At 38.8% G+C, this 25,939-nt stretch overlaps 1 protein-coding gene across 1 annotated transcript in view; it reads right to left on the reverse strand.

Moving 5' to 3' along the window:
• The window catches only part of LOC135839609 (somatostatin receptor type 2-like), a 176,477-nt gene that overhangs the window by 98,588 nt on the left and 51,950 nt on the right, over nucleotides 1-25,939 (reverse strand). The window lies entirely within an intron of this gene.

The raw sequence follows: 25,939 nt of genomic DNA on the forward strand, positions 1-25,939 counted from the left end.
TTTAATGCTTTTGACGATTTTTCCTTCAATTTCTAAAACGTACCTACCTACCTGCCTACCTCGTACGTGAACAGCAAAAAAGTTGTCGAAAGAGGGGGAAGAGCAGCGAAAAATTTTCATCTACGAAAATCCAACTTGAAGATAGGTAAGTAACTTTTTCAAACGTAGGCGAAAAAAGAACAAACAGCCGTTTCTCCTTCCTGGTCATTCTGAGGAAATTTCAAGTCCAATTCTGACAATCCTGGCGCAGAACCCGCTAACCTATCAGTTAATATTTTTCATCACTGCCCTCTACAGTCTACACAGTTGTGAAACTATACCTAGGCATCAGTTTAATGGCACTTTTCTCAATTTCTCAACAAATCTGTCGCTATAAATTATACGAAAACTTGGCAAAAAACTATTAGGTAGGTATATCCATGCATGGAGAAGAAAATGTAGCAAAAAATATCAATCTCCCAAAATTCCGAGTACCTACAAGATTATCTACTTCATCAAAGATCAGGGAACGATGAACAGAAAGTCCTTCATGCATTCTTTCCAGTTCGAAAACAAATTGAAAGTCAAATTTTTCACTCCTGGCGCAGAACCCGCCTACATCTCTGGTCAATATTTCCATCGCTACTCTTCAGACAGTTGTAAAACTACGCCTAGAAACTAGTTTAATGGCACCGCCCTCGATTTCTAAACATATCTTGTCACCATACTCGAATGGCAAAAAAAATCATTCCTGGCGCAGAACCCGCTCACAGTTCTGGGCAAAATTTCTCATTATATTTTTCAATTTTTGTTGAATTTTTAAAAATTAAATTCGCCCCAAAACGGAAAAAATTGAAATTTTACCTAATTAAGCCGAAAAGCTAAAATTTTGTATGATAATAGATATGTATTTTCGACCCACCGAATCGATCGCAGATAGTTTAAAACCGTTTTCAGCAGTTCTGGAGCTTCGGGCAGATCTACAAATTGACTTACTACGTTGAAATTTCATTTGGCTTTTGAAAAATCGCTGAGGACTTCGGAGTGGCCCAAAATTACTAATCGTTTACATTGTACGGAAGTTGAATCGAAGGATTTATTCGTACTGGTTCATTTTGCTCAACACAATATATATATACATATACCTATACCTATGCTATGAAAAAGCTTGGAAATCGCCCTTAGAACGGGTTTTTGTATATTATTTTGAACTACCAGCGTATAATTTTTCAAAAATTCAAAAATGAACTCGAGCATTTGAAATTTTGGTTTCTAGGGTTTTAGGACACGCTCTTTCGATCCAGCTTGATGTTGTACAGATCACAGAGTGTGAATTCAAGTAAGTACGACTTGCTATGTTGCTAAAGTTATTGAAACTATTACGAAACGGGCGCGATGTGAAAAGAGAAAAAATTCGAAGGACATATTCTAGAAGGCGCGATTGTGTCCCATCCAGCTGGTTGATTTATCGAATTAACACATTATTTCCACCTATATTAGTTCATTAAGAAATGCCTCGCGCTGGTCCGTGTGGTTTGGTGTGCGGTGTCGTTGTCGGAAGAATCATAAACGTACAAATACGTACATCTACTATTGATACCGGAACCAGCATACTGCTGGCACTCGCTCATCCTCACCTACACCTACCAACCGACCGACCGACTGACATGGGTCATTTTATCGCTTCGTTTAGCGATTCGAGCATTTAGGTTAAGCTTACACGGACGGCGACGCGACCGGCGCGTCTTTTTTGAAGCGTGTAATCGTTTCGCTTATACGGCCGATTGCGTCCAGTCAAAAATATGGGCCGAAAAGCGCCATACGACTTACGACTATACCACCGCATCTCCGAGACACGTGTTAGCGCGTCCCACACTCTCTCGATCTCTACTGCGTGTCACGTGGTGAAGCGACGCGACGTGTCGTGTCGTGTCGTACGAGTTTGTCTGCTGAGATTTTGTCGTCCATTCGCTCAAGTAAAAACTCGCTTACACGTACGTAGTAGATCGATGAAAATGTACATGCATTATGCACGTACACATAGGTACCTACCTAAAATGTGGTAACTTTGGACCACGCTGATAAAAAAAAAAAAAACGCATCTTCGTATCGTGTCATCGTGTGCAAGAAACTTGAAAATACTCGTAAAACGTAAACTCGGAGTAGAGGGTGAAAAACCTCAACTTTTGTATCAGTCGCGAGCCGTACCCATAGCACAGAGGCCGGTATCGGTATGTGCGCGCTTCTGCCCATATTACGATAACGTTAGCTTTTCCTTTCCTCTACAGACTCGCACATTTTCCCAATGCCGATTCATCTTTGCAAAACAAGGCATTTTTCATTAAAGCAAAAAACAACTCCACTTCGTCAAACTTGTAACATAAAATGAATGAAAAGCGAGAGAAAAAGTTATATAGGAACGTAGCGACGGCTACCATACCTTTTTGCCTGGCCTTTCAAAAAACAGCGCGAGTATTTCAGTATGGTATAGAATGAAACTCGGCTACCGCGTCACGCTTACGCAACGTCGAATGGAAATTTTTTTCCATTTTTCGCTCGTCCTTTGAACTTGTTGTAAGATTCCATAAACTGTACCTAATCTAATACCGAACAAGTCGCGCGATTATTCTACTCGCGCAACTATTCGGCTTATACGGTGTCGTAATCGTACTTCTTTGAGACAAGACAACGCTCACTGCAAACGGGGATGATAATGTGGGCAAAGTTTTCTACTCCTGCCGCAGAACCCGCTCACCTTTCTGGTCAATATTTCTTACGCCAAACGTCAACTTCGTGACATTCTAATCAACTTAGGTAGAAACGCGTTTTGCCAATACTAATTTCTGAACGGCAAAAAGGTAATCGTACGAGGAGGTGGGAGAATAGCAAAAAATTTCCAATCTCGAAATTCCTACTCGATGATTGTTTGTTTTTTTTTAATGGAAGGCAAATTTTTTTGGAGCAATTGCAATTCAAATTTGTCATTCCTGGTGCAGAACCCGCTCACTTCCGTGGTCATAATTTATCGCCGCAACCCATTAGTGACTCTATGTAGATTGCCTAATTAAAATACGTATCCATTTAGGATACAGTTTTTGAATTCGATTTGGTGAAACATTTTTCTGAGGTGATATGGAATTATTATCATTATTATTGGGGTATCGTCAAGCATGTGCGTGATAAAAATCTTGTTTATTACTACTCAAATTTTCAATTTCAATTTCAATTTTTTTTGCAATGAAACGACCTTTTTTGCGTTGATTCCAACATGAGTTAACGAGTTTTCAATCTTAATACAATATACTCGTATTAGGGTGATTTAAAATGAAGCGACGATGCCACGGAATTCAATTCAACGGTGATTTAGACTGGACGACTGCAAACGAGGAATACATTTTTCTGGGTAATTTAAGGGTAGGTAGTAAAGTTTTTATGGTGATTTATATATGTATATATTTTTTTCGCGATGATTTCGAAGAATAAAGGGTACCCCCGGATAAGATAGGCAAAATGCCCTTAACCTCAGATTTCGATGAAACTCACAGGGTATGTTTAGTACCCCCAAAAAATAATTTTGGGCCCATAGCCCGCTTCCCACCCCACCCCCCTCAGCCAGGGGGGCCAAAAAACGCGTTTTTCAGGGGAAAAATTCTGTATCAGCGCGTAATTAAGATAAATTGATTCTGTAAACGAATATAGTTAGAGGATACATGGACGTACCTTCCTGAACTTTTTCAGAATTTTTCATCGTATGGGGGGAGAAGGGGGGGACAAAAGAAAACTTTAAACCAACATTACTCCGGAACGAAAAAACATACCAAAACGATTTTTTCGTCAAATATGTATTTTTAGGTCTACTTTCTATAGAAGTCATCACCCGGCCATTTGGAGTGGTGGGTCAAGCTCAAAAGCTCAAAAAACTCTCAAAAAACCACGTTTTTTGCGTTTTTCTCCAAAAATATGGACAAATGGCGGAAATCGAAGAGAACCAAGTTGTTCAGCGTGAAATTTTACCTCAGAATTGTGTATTTGAAAATTCATCTACACCGCGTGATCGTAAAACTACATGCGCAGAAGTATTTGTGCTTACATCAAGATAACTGAAAGGGTATTCCTGGGTAAAATAGGTGAAATGCCCCTATCCTCGGATTTCTGAAATTTTGATGAAACATTGTTGGGTACCATAAAAAAAAATGTCGGAGCCAAATAATTCTCCCCCCACCCCCCTTCCTTGCTCATAATAGCGAAAAAAGGGCCTTGTTCGGGGAGAAAAAATCCATGCTTCAACGAGTTTTGAAAAAAAATCTGTATTCACTCAAAATATATGGAGGAGATATGATTCTAGCAACTTGAATTTTTTTCAAAAATTGTTGCCCCCCCCAGGGGAGAGATATTGACAAAAGAAAATTTGAAACCACCGTATCTCCGAACCTAATTCAAGCACATGAAATTTTTTTCAAAAATGTAACTGCATGAGTCAGTACCGGTGCCAGGATTTTTCCTTGGAGGGGGATAATTGGGTCAGAACCAAACAATTTTGCCGTCTCATTTTTTTGGGTGGGGGGGGGGGGGTAAAAATTAAGCTTCTCGGAGAGCAGAAATCAAATAAATACAGTGGAATAGTCAGCATTTCCTCAAGGGGGAGGCAAAACCAGATTTTTAGGCATGAAAAATCGAAATTAGGAGTCATTTTCTGGAAACCTATCGTGATGTGTGATGATTATATTATGAAAGCGAAGGCAAAATTACTGCTCGAGCGAAGCGAGAGCGAAAATTTTTAGAAAAAATGGGTCCGAACAACAAAAAAAAAAGTTCACTTTTGCATGTTTTATTTCAAATTTTCATTCGCAAGGGAGGACAATGGCACCCTTCACTCCCTGGCCACGCCACTGAATAAATATATCATTTATTTATTTAATTTTTAAAAGGAGGGACCTCAATGACTGAAATTTGCCTGCAAAGTATTATTCAAAGTAAATCGTATACAAATATACCAGTAATATGGGCTTGAGAAGAAAAAAAAGGCTTCTTCTTCTCAAAAAAGATGAAAAAAAATGAACATTGGTTTATAATCGGCATCCATCTCAGTGAAACAAGAGCGCAAAAATGCTTGGAAAATTCCCACTTTATAGCATCAAAATTTTTTCAAAAAAAATTGGCCTCTGGGGGGATTATCACCCAAATCCCCCCCTTAAAACCGGCACTGGCATGAGTACTATAATTGGCATTTTTTTCAAATTTTCCCTCCAAGTGGGCCATCTTCCCATTTCATAGATGAAATATCAGTATTGGTGAAAAAAAAATTGGAAGAATTTTGAAAATTCACGGAGAAATCCCCGTCTGAAGTTTAGATGGGAGCGGGTCGCGGGACAGAAGCACGACTAAATAAGTTCAATCGATTACACACAGTCTTAAGAACGAATGATGAAAATAACGAACAAATCGATTTCATATTTCGACCCGTTGTAAAATTAGAACGCTCTCCGTAGAGCATACCCTTCAACTCCAATTTTTGGGCCATAGGCTCCCCCTCTCCAAATTTTAGGGCGAAAGTAGACTGACAATATGGGTATCATTATCATATGAACCGAACTCGCTGAACACGAATATGAAGTTTGATTTGCAGTTGGACCCCCTCCTAACCACCACATTGGGGAGTGGGGTTGCCCAAAAATTAGAGTTTTTGTGAAAAATGCTTCATTATAGCGCTATTTACGCCATGCAACTTCTTAATCGAGGTTTTCTTGAATTACAAGTAGGCCTAGCCTACTTTTCAACAAAAATTTAGGAATTTTTGCCAATCTTTATCAATTTTTTGAAACCTAAAATATTGGCGTCACTGCGTTCCAAAATATTTCCTCAGTTTCAGAAATATATTATCTTTCAATATTTTTTTGTCATTATAGCGAAACTTTTGCGAAGAAAATATTTTCAAAACACCAACTACTAATACCCCCTCTACAAAAAAAATTTACTTTTCAATTGCTCAGTGGAACTCTAAAAGTGGCCTTGGATTTTGATGGCAATAGCATAGATTGACGCAGAATCTCAAATACCTTTGTACTTTCATTATACTGTCTCCTCCATATATTTTGAGTGAATACAGATTTTTTTTCAAAACTCGTTGAAGCATGGATTTTTTCTCCCCGAACAAGGCCCTTTTTTCGCTATTATGAGCAAGGAAGGGGGGTGGGGGGAGAATTATTTGGCTCCGACATTTTTTTTTATGGTACCCAACAATGTTTCATCAAAATTTCAGAAATCCGAGGATAGGGGCATTTCACCTATTTTACCCAGGAATACCCTTTCAGTTATCTTGATGTAAGCACAAATACTTCTGCGCATGTAGTTTTACGATCACGCGGTGTAGATGAATTTTCAAATACACAATTCTGAGGTAAAATTTCACGCTGAACAACTTGGTTCTCTTCGATTTCCGCCATTTGTCCATATTTTTGGAGAAAAACGCAAAAAACGTGGTTTTTTGAGAGTTTTTTGAGCTTTTGAGCTTGACCCACCACTCCAAATGGCCGGGTGATGACTTCTATAGAAAGTAGACCTAAAAATACATATTTGACGAAAAAATCGTTTTGGTATGTTTTTTCGTTCCGGAGTAATGTTGGTTTAAAGTTTTCTTTTGTCCCCCCCTTCTCCCCCCATACGATGAAAAATTCTGAAAAAGTTCAGGAAGGTACGTCCATGTATCCTCTAACTATATTCGTTTACAGAATCAATTTATCTTAATTACGCGCTGATACAGAATTTTTCCCCTGAAAAACGCGTTTTTTGGCCCCCCTGGCTGGGGGGTGGGGTGGGAAGCGGGCTATGGGCCCAAAATTATTTTTTGGGGGTACTAAACATACCCTGTGAGTTTCATCGAAATCTGAGGTTAAGGGCATTTTGCCTATCTTATCCGGGGGTACCCTTTTTTTGCGGCAATTTAAAATTTAATCTATGATTTAGGTAGAATTTTTCTGCAGTGGTATCGAACGAACGTTCATTTCTGATGAATTTTCTCACATCGATTTAGGAAATCGGATTAAAGCTGCTTCGCTGTTTTTTTCTTTTTTAACGAGTTTCTTACAACGAAAACGATTCTTGAATAAATAATATCGATGATTTCCTCTAGAATTCAACATGATAAAACCGACTTTATTAGACGAATAAAAGGAAGAAAGTTGAAGTAAAATTAGCAATAGGTACGCCATCCACCGTTATCTCTCAATCAGATATCCTATTCTGGCTGAAATTAATGGATATCCTAAAAAAGCGGTGCCGTGTTTAAAAAAAAGCACTGTAGGTTTACACGTTTCGCATTTTCGTATAAAAACAACGTGAAAAACAGACTCGACTTGGCGCGACGCGACGTGGCGGTGGCTTGAAAGCCTTTTCCTCGCCTTATTTCTTGTAGCGAGAAAAGTTTTCAAATTTCGTTCGCACTCGTCCATCGCTTTTCGTAGCTTTTTTCAACATCGCCGCCGCAGCGGCGGTTCGCAAATTAATTCGTCCCGCCACGCCGCGTCACGCCACGCTGCCCCTTTCCCATCCTGAAACGTTTGCGAGAAGTGAAACAATCGTTCAAAGAATACGAATAGGACGAGACGTAAACCGGAAAGCTTTAGAGTAGCTCGAAGGTATGTGCGAGAATTTTTTACTCGACTCGAATGCGGTATACCTGCTCGTACATACATATGTACGAGTATCATGTTAGATACTGTAGGAACGTATAAAATGACCCACCTTATACATAGGTATATGTAGTTACCCCTCATTCGTCCATTTGCTGTACGCACTCTGCTCTGTGCGAAGATCTATTCGTAATCACAGTAGGTATACCTACTTAACTTACCGCTCGTACCTTTCCTACACCGATTGCGTATTTCCTGGTTACCTATACCATACCTATCATACCTACGCAACGCAAAAGGTAAAGCGCAAAGCATGCAAAAGCCGAGCAAACGGCTGCTGTAGGCGACAAGCTGAAAATTAAGTACGAGTATAAACCTTACACGATTAAAAACCGCACGCCACGCCACGCCGCACCGCTACCGCCACTACATAGGTAGGCATTTGTTTTTGACTAGTTGTTGGCTGGCTCGACTCTAGCTGGCGATATACGATACAATATACGTACGTATGTGTACGTGTACGAGTACAAGAATACGCCATACATTTACATTAACGAGTACCTTATACCTACATTCGTTCACATCACACGTAGGCTACTGGGATCGTATTACAAGCATTTTTTTTACGCGCCACGCTGCCGAATAATGGGCCGACACCTTCGAGTAAATTTCAACCTTATAAATATATAATGTCGAGCGCGTTTTCAATTGCGAGATTCGTTAACAAGCGAACACGAGTCGAATATCTGTTGAAAAGTAGCCAGGCAAAAAATATCGCCATTCGCCGGTAACACAGTCGCCGTTTTTCAACAAATAACTTTACTCATTATAGAAAAAGAGTATTGTATAGCACTAGGTATAGCGTAGCTAGGTAGGTAGGTATAGGTATGTATTTTGTATTATTACGTATTGTACTCCAACTCCGCAGTCTACCAAAGCCCAATAGGTATATCCACTGGGTAGTGGGCAATATTGCAATATACGAGTACATACCTACAAATACATAGTACGAGTACAAATGTGTGTTTGTGTTACGTGTAGACATATATTTATTAGGTATTGTATAGGTAGGCTATACGTATACTTGGACCGGCAACCCCTATTATTGCCTTTGTATTCATATTTCAAGCGAATCGAATAAACCCGTGATATACTTTCGCGCATCGTTTCACTTTTCTCGGGCGGTATTACGAGTAAAAATCGCAACTTACGAGTATTATTATTCCCGAATGAAATTCATCGTCATCGTCATCGTCAACATTATACCTTTACCTATACCCACATCTACAACGACAAAACATTACGCCAGTTGCTTGTTCTTCCGCAGTCTCACTCGACGCATTTCCACCACAGTGGGTCGTTGCGTTGGTATGTCACTTTTATTCTCACTTCCTCTTTAATTTAGATTTTCATTTTATTTTTTCTTCTTTTTTAATACGAGCAAAAAAAAGAATGCGAAACGACGTCAAACACGTGGCACAAACACAAAGTCAAAATCTCGAATTCATTAGATAGGAACCTATAACTAGGTACTGATACTTGCGTTTCAAAGTTGAATCGTTTTTTGAGCTGCGTTAAAGTGAAGTACTACATAAGTGATCGTCAAATAATAGGATTTTATACAGAACTAACAATACCGTAGGCACCTATCTCCTTTTCAATTCGATAAAAAAAAGAAAATGATTTTCAAATAAATTTCCTATAGTGGCCCGAGCGACGACTGATTTTAACGAACGATTAACGATCGGGTATTAGTTGACCTAAAATAACTCGCACCAACTAATCCGACTCGTTCGCTCATTTTTACTCTTTTTCGATACAGCCGATAAAATGGCGGCGACGGGCGACGACGGTAACATCGGCTTTAAATTGAGATCACCCTAATGATCGAGTTCAAATTATACTCGTAATTCGTTGTACGAGTACGAGGGTCGAAGAACGAGTTCGCTCTTTATTAAAAAACAAACAAAATCAAAAAAGAAAGAGCGGTCGTGGCCGGCAAGTCGCTTTCCGCAAATGTGCCGAATTTCCGTTTCGGAATCGGAAACTCGATTCCAATTCTCCGTTCTTCGAGACCCACGCATTTTTAAGATCTTCCGGTTTTCAACGCAAAAATTGAGGGGGGGAGGAAGAATTGAACTAGTGAACTAACCAGAACCGGGGAATCTTTTCAAACACACACTCTGCGAACTGAACAATAAAATCAAGCTAGATTAAAAGAGCATGTCCTAAATCCTTCGTAACCGAAATTTCAGGTTCTGAAGTTCACACTTTCAAATTTTCATAAGCAAAGTGAACCGATGCCTGGTACCTAAGTAATAATGCCTTCGATTCGACTCCCAATGTCTTTTTAATTTCGTCAGAAATTTCAAATCGCCGTTATGAAATAGCCAAAAATAAACGTCACCATTTATACCTACCTAACACTTTGGTCGATGCCTTATTAGGGCACCCTTGGTAATTGTTGCCAATTTTAAAAAATCGAGAAAACTAGCCGAGAAGTTTTTGAAAAGTTTTTGATTTTTTGAGGTTGGCAATAAGAACTAAAATGAGACGTGGCAAAATTTCTTAAAATTGAACAAAAATTGCATAAATAAACATCCGTAATTTTAGTGCTCGCTTATTTCGAGGAATTTTTTATGGATTTTTTTCAAAATTGGCGATGAGTTTTGGATAAATTTTCAAACTGATTTCAATGATTTTTCAGCATTCTTCGCCAAGATTTCATCGTTCTCTCGACCTACCTATTTTTGAAGTTATTTGTGAAATTGCTGTTTTAGAGTCAAATACATACCTACCCACCTATTTACTTCTGAAAAATCGACCAACAAAATAATAGATACAAGTAGCGAGCGCATACACCTTTGTATTTTCCAAACTGAGCCCACCGCAATAGCGTTCATCTATTTCGCAGAAATTCGACTGGAAAATATCAACCGCGCCGCGCCGCGCCGCGCCGTTGTACTAATAATAATAATAAAGGAAGCGATAGTGTTGGAAAAAGACTCGTGTCATTTGTTAATATTTATACAATGAAAAATGCGTTTTTAATTCGAGCAGACGTTAGTTGACAGATTAAAAAACTTGCCAACGAAAGGAACACAAACGCCGAGCACGATAAAAGAATGCTTCGTAGTTGGCGTAAAGCGATGATTATTCTATTAAAATGTAAATAATCTTCGAATAAAGTTTTCGCTTCGGCGTTGGTAAAACTTAACTGGATGTCGATTAAGCGAGAAGCGAAGACGATATGAAACTGCGAAACCGTTTCTCACGAAATTTAAATTCAATCCAACGATACGGTCATAATGTACACGTATATCCACTTACTCGTATAAATGATCAGCACGCGGTATGCATTCGAGAAATTAGCAACCTTTTGGCGAAATGCGATGGGCATGGGTATGGGCCTACTCGTGCGAGTAGCCGAATACCTCAGCTGGCCTCCTCCAAGGTGTACGCTACTCGTAATTTCATTTTCAAAGAGCACGATTTAACGGCTTAAAACGCAGTTCAATCGTACAAAATAAAATTTTTCATTGCAAAGTCAAACTCGTCGTGATTATTTTTCAAAAATTACCTACGTTAAATTTTTGAAATCTTATCGATGTTTTTACGAGAATTGGCGATAAAATACGGGTAGCTTTCGATCTTACATTCGATTTTAATATGTAGAAAATATTCGCAATTTTTTCAGATCCGCGCATACCTTTCAATTACGACAGGTATTTGCCTGCAGTATTGATATTATATGTATCATAGTCCATTTTATCGCTGCAAAGTGCAAAGATGAAAAAGCGACCTCAGCGCTCGAGTTGTCCATGCCCGAGTCTTAAGCAGCAGTCGTAGGAGCTGACCTAGGTCAGTCAGTAAGACAGACAGGAAGTGGTGTATATTTCATTAGAGAACTGAGGTAGGTAGGTAGGTAGGTATGTTCCATGCCAATCATGCTGCTCACTACCTACGTGCTTTTAATATTAGTTGGAGAAAGTTGTCGCCCAACGAATCTGACATGTTTTCAACTCTAACTAGGTAGACTACTTGTAGATTATTTTTAGTTTATCAAATAAACTCGGAAATCTAGTTACAAACTTCATTTATTGCTCGCTCCATTTCACCCGGTTCCGCAGCGCCGCGCCGTGCCACGTCCCTCTACCTGGCAGCATAGGAGAGGGTGTGGTGGCGCTGGCGAAAGCAAGTTGTAAATGATACTCGTACCTTGTTAGGTAGTTGAAGTTTCGTTAGCGCGATCGTAGCTCGAATTTGAATGCCGTCGCATCTCGAGAAACATAGGAATTTATCGATTGATGAAATTGGATAGCGCTACTGATGAAGCACCACACTGCGCCGAACGCTGCCTTTTCCACAGGCTATATAATGCTTTGGCGATATTTTCAGACACACGGCATTCGTTCGAGTTTCGAATGTGCGAGTACTTTACGCGCTATTTTCTTTCGTAAAATACCGAGACTTATCAAAATCTACAGATGCCTATATTATTATGTAAACGCCGATCTAAACGTACCTATTCAAGTTGGATCAAAAATTGGACGATCAAATTCTAGAAAACGAGACATCCGTAAAAGTGAAATAAATTTCGAAAAATACTCTTTCAAGTTAGAATTTCAAGATGACAATTTTTTCCAGGATAGCTCTTTTTCTTCGTTCGATCATTATTTGTTTGTAGTTCGAGTGAAGAAATAAGGTTTTTGAAGAGTTGCGATGAAGAATGTTGAGCAGACGAGTAAGCGGGTTCTGCGCCAGGAATGCAAAATTGAAGCTGCATTGCCTCGAATGAGCAGTTGCCTTTATAAGGGAGGTGTCGAAATTGGCAGTAAACGTCTTAAACCGGGTAAGAATAAATTAATGGAGCACGCGATAACGCATCACCAGCCAAAATTTCAACTGGAGCCTCCAGCAGATTCTTAAAAAGTTGAAAATTTCTAATCAACTTTACTACCAAATATGGAGAACTGAAATTTACCGCATACCCTAATCTCAACATGCTGAGACGATTGGAGATGAGTTCAAGTCGTTCTGGAGGCTCCAATATTGTATTTAGGAAATTAATCAATTTTATTGACGCTAAAGCTTATTTGAACAGTTTTTTTTGCCATTTTTTCGAAAATCTGGAATCTGGAATTTCCAAAATACAACCGGAGGCTCTAGAACGGCATTAAACCAATTGCAATCGTCTCAGCACGTTGAAATGGAGGTATGCTATGATGTGAATTTCAGTTTTTCAATTTCATTTGATAGAATTTTGTGGAAATCTCAGCGTTTGAGAATCTGCTGAAGGTTCCAGGACTGCTCGAAATGGTTCGAAACTGTTTCCAATCGATCCGCAGGTCAAAAATAGGCCATACTTACAAAATACCAAAAAAAAAAAAAAAAAAAAAAAATGGTCAAATTCTGAAAGTTGTGCTTCTTCCAGCCCTCTTTTTTGTTCTATTACAGGAGAGCGGGTGAATATATGTACCACGTTAAGAATTGAAAAAAAAAATTTACACATCATCCAATCGGCAGTATCGCGAGTAGCGATTTCTTCGTGCTGTTAATTGACGTATGGGTACCTACTTACTCATCACGTCAAGTTAAAAAAAATATGGTATCGAGTGAAAAAAAAAAAACAGGAGCTTGGAGATCGGGCAAATAAGTAGTTAATTACTTATGCGTGAGCGTGATTTAACTCGATCAGGTCAGTATAGGTTGTCTAAAAGTTACCGTTGGAAAAGATTTATGCCGAGACGAGACACCCTGTACGAGTACGAGTACGAGTATTTACAGGATTTAACGCGATTCGTCAATTTCGTGCATACTCGTTCTCGTATTATTACGGTTGCTCTTCTGGGACATGTACGAAAATACTGGTAATACCTACGCGTAATGTTAATTCGGGACGGCAAGTTTTATTCGACACTTTTGTCTTTATTCGCGTTTAACGTAATACGCGATACGTATACGTATACGTATTCGACGGTAGCGACGTAGCGTGAAGCTGAAAGTAAAGTACGAGTACGAGTACGAGAAATGGAAATGCAAGTTAACTCGTTTATAAAAGAGAAATTTCAACGGTTCATTTGCATAATACGCAAACGGCGAACGCTAGCACCGCTATCCATAAAAAACAGAAATCACGTTACTACGTTATCAAAACCGAATCAAAGCTGGAGCGCTGCGAGTATTGCAGATTGGGTGTATTGGCGTTCCAAGGCGAAAGGCGAATGCTTTTCGCTGTTTTTTTCTTCTTTCGTTTTTTCCTTTTTTTTCTCCTCCTCCCGTTTCGCCACGTATTTTACTTTACCCTTTGTTCGTTTCGTCGTGAACACAACAGTGAGAACAAACGCCAGGTATATATCGTCATCGTCGGTGTTGCTGTAGGTAGGTATATCGCGCGCAGCGAATGGGAACAGAATTTTTCGTTCTCGTCGCGTCCGCGTCCGCGTCCCCGTCCCCCGTCGTAGTCGCACCGATACTCGTAGATATACACAATCGTAAATTTGATACCGCTGAGAATGGCTTGATTGTTCGTGTTAGAGAGATTGTAAATAGAGTGTATGCCATACCGACGACGCGATGCTGGCGCACCGCGTAGCCTGCACCCTCTCCACGTATAGCTATCCTCCTCAATCCTCAGTCCTCTCAGTCCTCGTCGTACTTTTTCTCTGTCTCCCAGTCTCCGTCTTACCCTCGCTCGTTTTTTTTTCTTTTTCTTTTTGGTGGTTTTTGTTGTTTTTTCGTTTTTATTTATTTTTCGGTTTGTTCGGAGGTAAAATAGCGGTAAACTGCTAGTTTTTCATTTTTAGTTGCGATGCTGTATGGCATGGGGATGGCGGATGGCGTGTCGTGTGTCATTGGCTTTACTACACTACATATTTACTACAGCGATACCCCCATACGTACAGAATCACGTAAAGGTATCCTCGACACTCGACACGGACTTATTTCACGTTGGATACTCGCCCGTGGACTTTTGGAGGAAGGGACGGGACGGGATGGTTGATGTTAATAGGAAAAGCTAAAATTGTCACCGTCACCGCATCGTTTTGAGGTACTTTGACAGTACCTACCTACCTACCTACCTACCTATTTTTATTCTCGTAGCGTATACACTATACGTATACAGGGTTAGTAATCGACGCTCGGATTTTTAGTTTTACTCCCATCCATCAGCAATCGGTAGGTATTATTAATCGAACGTTGATAAATTTCAGTGGGGTTGCTACAGTACGTACGTCGAGTACGTACATATCTGTCTGTCGAATAATTTATTCGCGTAGCTATTTTTTAGCGTGAGATGGTATCGCGTAGATATTTGAAAATAAAAAAATGCGTCGCGTCGCGTCGCGTCTAGTCGAGTCGAGTCGAGTTGGTGGTACGTATCTGATACGAATTCGCATCATCTCCCAGCGGGGATTCCGTAGTAATTATCAATTTGTTGAAAGTGGAACCTACCCTCCGCAGTCATCACGATAGTTTCGTATACCGGTACCTATCGTAAACCACGTCCTCTCTCTCCAACCCTACATCACTTATATAATCTTTATACGAATACCTCGCAATCTCGGCTTGATACGAATTAAATTAGGGACTTTCTGCCAACAACGTCGCATCGCGTCAACAAACATTTTAAAATAAGCTCGCAGTTATAGCTATTCGAATGAATTCGCGTGGCACGAATACGCAGAGTCGCATACGAGTATACCCTAGGACTCGTACATTGAGCAACCCGTCATCATCCTATCCACTTCGATGAAATTTTTAAATACAGATCGGAAAAATACATTATTGATACCTACGTATGTACAATTGTACATATTATTACGTTTTCAAGGGAAATCATACATTTACGCCCAAACTGAGGTTTTTACGGAGTACATTTGAACCAAGTCTTTAAAATCCTCGTATAAGAACTTCTCATCAAAAATCTTCAAACACACGTTATGCGATTAAACATCCGCCTGAAAAAATATATGTTTTTAAATTTTGACATCGTACATACCTATTTCATTATTGTAGAGAAGTGTTGCAGCAAAATTGCAGTTATGAAAAGAGGAGTTGATAATTTTTTGAAAATCTTTGGGTCAACGCGAAGAAAAATCAAAATTTTGCCAAATTGACCTAGAAAGCTAAAATTTGACTATACCCTATTTATGACGCGCCTCCCCCCCCCTACGAATCAAGTGGAAGTGGTTTTGAACCATTTTAAGCAATTCTGGAGCCTCCGGCAGAGTTTTAAACCTGAAATTACCACCATCAATGCATGTGCTTTGCCTAATGTAGCTGGAAAAATGAAATTCACTCTGTACTCTGATTTCAACAAGCCCAGTCAACTGAAGACGGTTTCAAACTATTTTGAAACCACCGACGACTTTTTGGAAAAGTCCGGTTTCGAAGAAATACACATGTACCATAAAATCTATTTGTGGAATTCTGAAATTTCCAAAAAAAAAAAAAAAAAAAAAAAAAAAACGCTAGAGATATTATCATATAACCGCTAATAGTCAACTCAGCAAGTCAAAAATAAAATTTCAGTTTCTCTTGTCAAACGGTGAGAGTTAAAATTTTCAATTGCGAAATTGCCGGAGAAAAATATGATTTCGAACAGGCATATCCGCGCCGATTTTGGAAAAATAGTGCGTATAATATTAGTCGAGCATCGAGCATCAACCGCGAACATAAATGCTACAATTACATAGGTACCTATAAAGTTTGGCATTTTTGGAAAACTGGAATTTCCAAAATGTCGCCGAAGGCTCTAGAGCAGCTTGAAACTACAAATACATTCAGTCAACTCGGCATGTTGAAATTATGGTATGTATAAGGTTGATTTCGGTTTTCAAATTTTATTGGGTAAAATCTTGTGGAAATTTCATTTTTCAAAAATCTACCGGAGGCTCCAAAATTGCTCAAACTGTTTCGAAACAGTCTTAAATCGATTCGGCGGGTCAAAAATAGAACACATATCAATATTCTAGCTTTTCAAGTCGATTTGAACAAATTTTGATTTTTTTCGCCATTTTGATACTTTAATTTTAAAAAATTCTCCAAAAATCAAAATAACTTACGCCTTTTAGCGCAATAAATTGTAGGGGGGAGTGATGTAAGATGTATTTTTGCATGCTCTTTCGAATCTAGCTTCGCATCTGGTTCAAAAATTGCGGTGCTAGTTGAGATACCTGCCTCGTAAGACGAATTATCGAAAGCCGAAATTTACATTCCTGGCGCAGAACCCGCTTACATTTGTGGCTAACATTTTCTCATGCCGTAAACTGGGGTAACATTGAAGGATTTTTCAGAATTTTTCATGTTTAGAGGTATGAATGGCGAAGGTAGGGGAAATGTGTGTGGTGCTTTTGATAAAGCTATGTCAGCACTATGTTTTGGCGTTTACAGAAGTTGTCTACCTTTTTCCTGTCAGGCGCAAAAGCCAAAAGAAGTGCCCTTCAAAGTTACCCAGCGTTTGGGGTAACTTTGAAGGCCCCTTGAAATGTGCTTCGCTCAAGGTCAAAAATTATCAAAAACATGAATATTCACTTCTGGGTCACTTTATGCGCATCAAGCACCTACAAAATGATCCATATTCACAATTGAATTTATGAAAGAGTGCTCCAAAATGATAATTTGAAATTTTTCTAGTTTTCAGGCGTTTTTCGTGCATTTTGGCCAATTTGACTGAATTTCATGATTTTTCAATGATTTTAGAGCTGTTTTTCGAGTTTTCACATCAGTTTTAACAAGTTTTCAAGCATTTTCATGCATTTTTGGACAATTTTACTGAAATTTCATGATTTTTTTTATAGCCTTCAAAGTTACCCCAGTTTGAATATTATTTTTTTACTCCTCAGGGAAGAACTTTGGCACATGAACAAATGCGCTAATTTGTAGTCAGGAGGTGTACCAACACATCTATAATCTCACTTGACTCATTATTTGAAAATTCAAAATTCCAGACACCAAGCTTTTCACATTAATTAAAATTGATAAAAACTCCACTTTTTTTCACTTGCTTTTTTATTGGTGTTGGAACCACTAGTTGAAAATGATAAAATAGGAAAAATAACTGCCAAAGTGTACTCTACCCATTCTCGGTGTCAGAATTGCTCCATTCTTCATAGTTCCACCGCCATGGAGCATAACGTGATGAAAAACCGCACCCTTCAATATTACCCCGCGATTTCAATGTTGCCCCAGTTTACAGTGGTAACTTTTCAGAAACTCGCAAATTAGTACCGAACGTCTATTCTGCGACACTGGGCTACTTTTCCCAACATTTTTCCACTCCTGGCGCAGAACCCGCTTACACTTTAAATCGGAATCTTTCGTCGCATCTTTTTAGTCGCTCGTACACCGTGACTAAATACGAGTTCCCAGAGTGCTTTTCAATTTCTAGTTCACATTGCGCACTGTTTTCGTAGATTTTTCGAAAGTTTCCGCGCTTTTTGCGAAGCTAGCAATAACATGCGAGTTGATGAAACTGTCAAATTGGTAAATGCGGGCATTTATTTCAATTTCGTAGCTGAAATAGGTACATTTTTCCTTCGACGTGAAAAGTCAAATTCGATGGAATTCGCCCGTTTCCACACTACCCTCGCAGTGATTATTTTTAGATTCAGCTGCCGACTCCGATAGACTATCTAACTCGTGGTGCAACACATATCTCATTTCTCACAATCAGTAGTGAATAATGGGACCCAGACCAGCTCAATCAGGTGGTACCTAGCTACGTGTGTGTAGCTTCAGCCACCAGCTACGTGAACGTAGGTAGGTACATATAATACCTCGTACCTACCTGTTGTACGAATTTGCGCTATACGTAGGTATACGGATGAGATATTACTCGTACGTATGTACATCAGTTTGTTTATGAGGAAAATTGCTCAACAAAAAATGAATATGAAAATTGCGACGCAATTTCCGGGTACGTAGTACGTACCTCTACCTACGAGTATTACGATATATGTAGTTTGTACCTTGAAAATTACTCTTCGCAGTATAGCGGTGTAGCGGTGTCGGCGTCGTCGCTTGATTTATGAGCGACGAACAACTCGTAATAATTTTACATATATTTTTCAATTTTAACGTTTCTGTGTACGCGTGTACGTACACAAGTCCATCTTCCACTGTAGCGCGGAACAGCATAGATGGTGTTCGTCTATACGCAGTTGCAAATAAATTTTGTTTTAAAACGTGTGTTTTTTTTTTCACAGCACTTGTGGTTTTATAAAAATTAGTCAGTCATTTCGTATTAGCTTATAGTCAGGTTTCTGCAGAGAATGCCAAGATTTTACTCAACATTTTTCACATGCCTAGTAGGTATAGGTAATTCAACTCCAACAATTAAAAAACTATCTCCCATGAAACTTGATCCGAACATACCTCCTACCAAATACGTAACATACGCATATGAGGTTACGAAAGCGAGAAAAATGCTTATAATTATGCACGTTGAAGCAATATCATCGTAGGTACGATTTACGACGTGTTAGCGTAATTTCAAATTTTAGAAAGAGCAAAACAACGAAACGTTGACGCGTCTACGTTCGTTTAGCGGTTTAAAAACAACTTTGACAATCATACGTCAGCGTCGACATCGGTGTCGTCGTCATTTAATCGTACGAGTAGGTAGAGGTACGCGAAATCCTTCGGTGATTAAATTCATCGAGCCAAACGCGACGCGAAACGCGAAACCGTTTTCCTCGTAATTATGTACGAGTATCTATATACACAATACACAATACACAATACACATACAAACGTTAGATTCGCTTTAAGTAAATTTCAAATGAAACAAACCGAAACGAAGATGGGGGTGAATGAAAACCAAGCGTTAACGCGCTCAAAACGAAGGGAACCTGTTGTATGGTATCATTTTAGAAATGAACGGCGATGATAGCGATAGCGGCGTCAAGACGATCCTCAATTTGCGACTTTTTCCGTTTTCGTTTTTCAACTTTTAATTTCCAATTTTACCGCCATTTCCCGCAATTTGAAAATACTCGTATTCATTTGGTTACCAATGTATTATCGAGAGACGTGTTCAAAACGATCGTTGCCGAATCAAAGCTTTTGAAATTATATAGGTAACTAGCTAATAGGTATACTCGTAGAAACCCAATTTTCGAGAGTTCCAAAACTTCGCATCTCTTATTCTGAATTTTGAGATCGGGCAGCTGAAATATTTCACTGCAAAGCATCCTTAGGGCCTCGACTTACTTCAAAGAACAAAACAAAAGAGGAAAATGCTTGGGCTTAATTCAGTCGGCTCTTGTACTTCCTATCGAGAGCTACAGGTACATAGGTACGAGTACATAAAACCAGCGTGTAACGAGGCATACCTTGGCTGCGACCTTTCGAGCAAAGCGAACGCAGCCCCATCGGCATCGGCATCGGCATCGGCCATGGCGAGACTTTACGTATCTACTCGTATACGTAGCTAGAGCTTACCTACTGGTGGAAAATTCGCCGCGAAACAGCGCTATTTTTCGTTTCGTTTCGTTTCGTTTCGTTTCGTTTAGCTTTGTTTCTGTCAAATGGGCGATACGGAGGCGGAAAAAAAAGTACCTGTAGCTAAAACGACTAGACTAACTTGTAAAACCCACGAACACGGCGTGCGGCGCGGCGCGGCGTGGCGCGCTACACAGAAAAACAGAAAAAAAAAATATAAGGGTGGAAATTCATCGCGTAAAGGCAAAGCTAATATTAAACCATTGCTTTTTTTCGACAAACAAAAACTGAGATGGAAAAAAAGAAAAACGAAGGAACGCGAAAAGAAAAAAAAAACGAAAAGCGACGAGTAAATTAAATTTCGCGAAATTAAATGAGAAAAAGGGCACAAAAATGACAAATTTTTAAGGAACACGCTTAGGTATACGCGATCATCAGACGTTTCGCGTCTTACATCGAGTAGCATTCGTTTTGGCATTTTGTTTATCACGTTTGCATAATGTTTTGCCTTTGCCCCGCGTTCAACATCAGACTACAAGGTGGAGGAGCGGAGAAAGGACCGAGGAAAAAACTGAAAAAAAAGCTAAAAAAATGAAATAAGCGAAGAGGCAGAGAGACAGAGAGCGAGAAGAAAAAGAAAAAAAAGGCTAGGAAAACACACACGCGTCGATGATACGAGGAGTAGGTATATCTACTCGTACGAAAGACGACAACGTTGCGTTTTGCGTTGGTTTTGAAGCGACAGCGACAGCGACCGAGCGAGAAGGGAGTAAAATTTTCGTACACCATATTTCTTATCTTTTGTACGAATGGTAATATCGGCAGCGGCAACGGCAACGGCGGAGCGGCTCTACTCGTAGTCGTAGCTAGCTACACTCGAGATATGTACACTTACTCGTACGTTAGTATACGAGGATGTAGCATTGCCGGCTATATTTTAAGCTGAAATGAGTCCCATTTGGTATATTCTTATATACAAACGATGTCAATCCAACAGAATTTTCAACTTGCCCGCGTTTGGATCGCAGCGAAAACTTACACCACATACGAGATAGGTACTTGTATACTACGTAGACGTACGAGTATCTGGTATCTGGTATCTGCTCGTCGTCGTATACTTTTTATACTCGTATTCGACGATGATTCCATAAAAATGTTACACGTACGTTCGATAATAAGGTACCGCGTCACGCTGATAGCCGCCGATTTTCCACGCTTCAATCATCTTTCAACGGAAACGTGCGAGTAGGTGTATCGCGTAAGCGTAACGAACAACTGGTAAGTGAACAATAGTACCTTACAGGTCTAAGAGGCCGTTGAAACAAAAAAAAATGCCTTACAAATGATGATCGCAGTAAGAATACCCTAACGCAAAAATAACTAAACTGTCCAAAAAATAATTCGGACTGTGCATAGGTGTGGCGCGCTAGTGTGCTGCCACTGATATGAAGAAGCAAGCGCTATAAACCGCTTGAATTTTAACATTGCTTGATCTTAATGTAAAATTACAGGTTTTGTTCGATTTTAAATAAAATGCTAAAGAGTATTGTGTTTTTAGCTAATTTGAGTAGAAGTTTTGCATTCCTCGTGAAATTTGCTACTAGAATATGTACTTACTTCTTTTGATTTGTTTGTTATGTGATGTGAAATTGTGAATTAGGTAGGCTATTGCTCGTGATTCGTGATATTATTAGGCTTTTATCACCATTTTTTTCATCACATTTATGATCAAATAAACATTCAGAGCCCATTAAATTACAGTTACAATACGTAATTTTAAAGGTAATTTTGTATTGGGAGAAAATTACAGCTTTCTCTCCCACTTTAGTGGGAGAAAATGATTTTCTTCTGTCACTTAAGCTGGGAGAAGCCTAATTTTATATTTTTTTTTATCACCTATATACTGGGAGAAATTTATTTCGTCGTATTTCTGTCTGCCTACGTGGGAGAAAATAATTCTATCTCTGTATAGAATGAATTTTCTCTGGTCTTTTAGGCAAATGAATATTTTTCTGTCCCCTTAGCGACGAACTTTCGACCATTTTAATGACCATTTATGACGTCATTGACCAAATGCGACATTTTTCCCAATCTATTCAGTGGTGGTGGCGCCTACAACCAATCATTATCGCGAGATTATCGAATATCGAAGATTATACACGATCATAACTTCGTATTTTCGGTGGTAGCGCCAAGTTTTACCTCCACTTCCGATATATCAACCAATAACAATCAAGTTTTTTTTACAATTTTCGCCGAATATACGCGAATATGACGTAATACGAGCGGCGGTTGCCTACGTTAACGCCGCTGGACGCGATATATGCGTGCGCCACTTACCCCACCCAGCTACTGCACGATTTTCGACTACTGAAGGTTATAAATACTCCGATCCGAGAAGAAAGACTTCAGTATTCGAATAAATTCCCTTGTCTTTATTCGTTACTCCTAACCAGCATACAAGCGCCATAGCTTGGGTTAGCCTTCAATGAGTCGTTCTTCAAGAACTTGTAATGTCAAGTTACAAGTTGTTAGTTGGTAAGTACTACAACCAGTGGCGAAGCGTGAAAAAGTTGGCTTGTAAGCTAGAAAGCTACAGAAGTATTAATAATTGCAAAATTGAAAGTATCAATTATTTCATTTGAAAAAAATGACCCCTAAAAATATGATACCCATTATAGTTCGATTTATAACAATTATAAACCAATCCAAATAACATTTGCAATTGCAATTTAAAAACAGTGTTGCAAAATTTTTTTTGATTTCACAGCCTGTTTTTTGCATTGAATTTTGATTTAAAATTAGGCAGAGTCAAGCCTTCAAAGTTGAGAATCAAGACTAGGAACTAAAATCTTCAAAATTCATCTTGAAGAATGCAAAAAAAATATAATTCATTCAATTTTGACAGATTAATTACGTTTTTTTTTCTCTTAAAAAAGCTAGAAAAATTAATGAAATTGAAAAAAAATGCTGGTGTTGAAAAAAAAAGTTTTACACAACCTGGGAAAAAAAGTTTTACCCAAACGTTTTTGGTACAAACCAATTTGAACAATTCAACAATGTTTAAAGATGCGAAGAAAGCGAGCTGGAAGCCGGCTTCACCAACGCGGTTACGTACAATTCTTTCCCTTCACCCTTCACTACCACTTACGACTATAATGCGCATGCGTCAGAAGGACTCAACCAGCCTTGGCTGAAGCCGAACGGATAGGGCTTCAAGCAGAACAAGTTGCCTACCCCAACTCCACATTTCAATAGATAAATAATTGATTTTTTCATTTTGTGATTTGAGATTTTAAATTTTCTGTACAATTTCTGTACCTACTGAAATCAAATTTTCTTTTCTCTTTTTTTTTCTTTTTCTCGTGTAAGCCCGGCTTACTGGCTTACACGCACGCTTCGCCCCTGACTACAACTTCCAATGTCGTCATCATTATCTACTTGGATTGATCTGCAGCTCAATCCAAGAGATGAGTTAGATCCAGTACAGTTCTTGTTCAAGTTAAGTAGGCAATTTGGTCATACGAAACCTACGATACTAAATGGATCAGACATCCACGACTCGGGCATTTTCATCGCCATAGATGATTCTTGTCCTTAGCACTGTTTCCATTGAGGATAAGTTATCGACTCTCATCTTCCTCGGATCGGTTTCTGACAATTTAGTACAGAGGTAGGCACTTTAGGGCTTTTATTTTCCTTTTTTTCCAAAATTTCCTTTATTCTGATAAGTTATTTTGATAAGTTTATTCTGATAAGTTTTATTCTGATAAGTTCTCCCTTTCCCAATAAAAATCCCTTTATTCTGATAAGTTATTCTGATAAGTACACAAATCAAAAAGGACAATTTTGTATCAAAATGTCCACAATTTTCTCTTGGAATTATAATATAATATGCAAGTTATTTCACGAGTTCTTTTCTTATTTATTGACGATTGTCGAATGGTCAAATTATTATTCTTGGTAAATCATTCCATCTAGGACAAAAGTAAGTATTTCCACGAGTAAAGTAAGTATTTCTACGGTATGAGTAAATATGGCATTTTGGCGTCTAAGACTGAGCAGATTCGTACCATATACGAAGTATTGTATCGTGTCCCCACGACAAATATAAATAAATTTAAATATTCCGGTGGGAATTAGGAATAATTCCTCGTCCGCGATTCATACGACCCTAAGATTATTGCACTGAGCTATCATCCGAATCGCGAGAGATATTAATTATATGCACACGACCACATCCATTTGAACCAGGAGAGTGCATAATAGGATATCCAGTACACTGAAGTGGATATGAGGTTATTAGTTACAATTAAGTTGTAGAAATTTTCCTTCTGGAAAATTTCTGGGAAATTCCAAAAATCAAAAACCTCAAAACTTCAAAATGAAAAAATTTTCTGAATTTTTTGTTTTATGGTAGTTTTTGATTGGGTTCCAGTTTTTTCTCCCACCACAATTTCACCAGGAAAACAAAAATTCCGATAATTTTCTCTCGAAAATGAGCACTTTTGAAGATTTTATTGAAAAACGTATCAAAAATGAGCTCCTTCCATAAGAGACAGTGTTAAAAATTCAGCACCTATACCGCTTGTTGTAGTTGTTCATTATTTCCGCTAGGGGTAACTCTTGTCATCATGCACAGTCCGAATGCCCAGCCTCAGTTTATACCATGGTGTAGCTGCACACTGCACAGGTATACGTACCTACGAGTATGTAAGAGTAAGTACTTCTACCTAACCTATACGTGGCTGCGTACCAAATATCATACGACGCGGTATGCTTATTGCCTAGTGCCTAGTGCCTACATGTATAATGAAAGACGACGAAGCTGTTAGTTCGCTGTACTCGTAATAAAACAACCGAAAGAAGAAAAGTCGACGAAGAAAAATCGACGCGAAGCGAAGAGGCAACAACCTCAAGTGGGAAAATGCGTAAGAGTCGAGCTCGCGCGAGCATTATATGGTGAACTTTTCACAGTCAGAATAGCGATGGATTAATGGTATAGCGAAAGCTAAAATAAACGTTCAACTAAATAAAGCAAAAGCAATATACAACGACGCAGATAGTTCACGACTAACGTAACTAAGTAACTATAGCAAGTACGAATATAGTTTAAGCACAAGTTCTGTGTAGGTACTAGGTAGCTGAAGCAACTATCGTAAATACGTACTATTCGTAGACGTTATGTGATCTACTCTCGAATGAACATCTCTGTGTACCTACTACCTACATAGATAAGCGCATACTCTTAATAAAAGTGCATAATATGCACATGTGAGTATTAAGTCAAAAAAAAAAAAAACAATTAAATCGAACAAGTACGTCTACCTTCTCATACTTGTCAGCAACCAAAACAAATATATTTAGGTAATTAAAAAATTACAAAAAATCTAGATTTCATCAAATTATCAGTAGGTATTGAATTTCTGAAATTTGGTATGTACTTCATTCTCGATCGCCGCCCCCCCCCCCCGAATTAATTTGAAACTGTTTTGAACCGTTTACAGCAGTACTAAATTAGTTTCCAGAAGATTTTTAAAAGTTGAAATTTCTTCAACTTTTTACTTAGCGAAGTTGGAAAGTTTCACTCCACCTACTTTATACCGAATTTCAACATTTGGAGACAATTGAAGATGGTCTAAAGCTGTCTTCGTGGCTGTACAGCCATATTTTGAGACCTTCAGATTTTCAAAAAGTGCCACTCCAACACGTATATAAACGTGATTGGTTAGTTACTTGTTATTGACCACCTTTTCTAGCGGTTCAGTTTTCAATAATTCGCAAAAAATCGAAAAATGCCCTTCAACACATACGAAATGTTGGCTGATGGTGTATTTTTGCATCATTCTCTTTACATGTATAGATTCCTTCGTTTCGAAAGTTCT

Source organism: Planococcus citri, chromosome 3, assembly GCF_950023065.1.
Source record: "Planococcus citri chromosome 3, ihPlaCitr1.1, whole genome shotgun sequence".
NCBI lineage: Eukaryota > Metazoa > Arthropoda > Insecta > Hemiptera > Pseudococcidae > Planococcus > Planococcus citri.